This window comes from Lagenorhynchus albirostris, chromosome 18 (assembly GCF_949774975.1).
Source record: "Lagenorhynchus albirostris chromosome 18, mLagAlb1.1, whole genome shotgun sequence".
Taxonomy (NCBI): Eukaryota; Metazoa; Chordata; class Mammalia; order Artiodactyla; family Delphinidae; genus Lagenorhynchus; species Lagenorhynchus albirostris.
In genome coordinates, this window is record NC_083112.1 from 20,568,258 (window position 1) to 20,570,472 (window position 2,215).

Here is a 2,215-nt window from a genome sequence, read left to right on the forward strand (position 1 = left end):
TTGTCAGTAGCCATGGCTTTCTAACCCTTCTCCCTGTTTCCAGTCATTTCCCATCCATCCCATTTCTCTGCCACCAGACTAATCTAAAGTCATCTATTTCACTGTTTTACTTTCTATTGTGTATGTTTCCTAAGATGCTCTTTACCTGGGTCTGCTTTGTGTCTTCCTTGGCACTTCATTGTACACAGTAAATACTTGCTTAACAAGTGAGTGAGTGAAATCTGGAAACTGTGTCATATGAATTCACTGAAACTCTGCTGACTATCCTTTGGCCTAATACGCAGAGAACTAGCGGCTGATTCATCTCTCTATTTAAAGAATGGAGAACTTGACCAGAAATATTTTCATATTGCAGCTACAGATAAACGGAAAAGACAAAATCTTTTCATCTGGGCCTCAGTTTCTTTACTTTAGAATACAGTAAATGCCACTTATATCATGGGTTTGTTGGAGGTATTCAATGTGATGCATTACGGCCCCCAGCTCAGGGCAGTAGTAGATGTAAAATCAATTCCAATTGAATCTTACTAAAAAACAAGATTGATTGATGGAATGAATTTGAATCAATATAATGAAATATTTAGGTATTTTATATAAATCACAATTTAAAAATTCAGATTCAACTAAAATTTGGCACTAACTAGGACCACGGTGTTGGGTGTGTTAGCATATATCATCTTGTTTAATTTTCAAAGTAACCCTATGATATAGGTGGTGTTTTCTCTAATGTACATGTAAGTTCAGCTAAGGAAAGGGAAAATGCCTCACTCAAGATCTGTTAGTGTATGCTGGAATTAGGATTTGTCTCTAAAATTTTTAATTTTAGGTCTTTTGCTTTTCCTGTGTACCATCCTCAAAGAGTTTTCTTATTAGTTTTTAAATTTTTATTATTTTTAGGTTTGCATTGTTAAAAGACTCATTCACGCTCTTTTTCTTTTATTGTTTTCTATATGCTTATTTAAAAATCATTGTCCTTGTATTTGTATTCTTGGTGGTTGGGAGTGTCTCAGACATGGTCTCAGCTGCAGCAGCAGCGTATCTACTTACAAAAGTTGAGAAAATATTGTATTTCCAGTGTAAGTTGAATGTAAGTAGCGTACATTTGAAGTTGAATGTAAGTAGTGTACATTTCAGCCTGCATCTGTTTTAATGACTCTGTTAGTGCAAATGGGTTATTAAATGTCAGTGAATATCTAGGGAGTTGTTATAAACCAAAGATGTGCAGATGTTCTACTTCTGAAATGGTCATAGACCACATACTGTGCTGGATTCAACTTTTTAATACTTAGAAATATTGCAGAGATAACATTTTTATGTACTTGACATTTTGTGAAAATAAAATTTGCAGCTATGAACAGCCCTCTTCCTTTTATAATCTATCTGGCAATAATAGCTATAATTAGCTTTCATTGCACCATTATCAGAAAGGGAAAGTAAAATTAGCATTAAACATGTGTGAAAGTCAGTCTTTATATGGCAGCCGCATATATAAATTCTCTGGGAGAACTATCATGCTTATTGAATTTTAGAGGTATATTTAAAACATCTAATTGCCTTTGCTCTTTGGTTTAACCTTTAAATGCCATATTGTTCATAGAATCAATTTGCCTTCTCAACTAACCAAATATTTATTGAATTTGTACTGTGAGCAATGAATTGTGTTAGGTGGTAGGAGAGGGTGCAATTCCTGTCCTCCAGAAGCTGACATTTTAGTTGGGAGATGACCACACTGTACATATGCTGGTCCCTCTATCTGAAATGCCCTTTATCGCTCTCTTTCCCATCCTTTGCCTGACGAGCTTCTAAGCATTTTGGAGGTTCAGCTACACATCTTCTAAGACGCCTTCCTGCCTGCTTCCCCACTCCCCTGTCATTGGTACATTAAGCATCTCTCTATCACAGTGTTTGTCACAGGGGATGATAATTGTGAGTGTGTTGGGTAACCTCCCAGATTGTGAACTCCTCGAGTTTATGAGACTGAATCTTTTGGGTTTGTTTTCTGAGGGCTTGGAACATAGTATGTTCCTAATAAGAGCTTGATGAATGAACAAAGATGCTGCAAACACATAGATAGCTAGTCATAGAGATTAACTGACAAAGAAAGGTAGCATGCAGTCAATGTGAAGAATAGCTTATAAACAAACACTGTAGGTTTTAGGAGGAGAAGAAAGACTAGATTGATGGTCAAGGAAGGATTCTTGACTGGGGGCTCCTC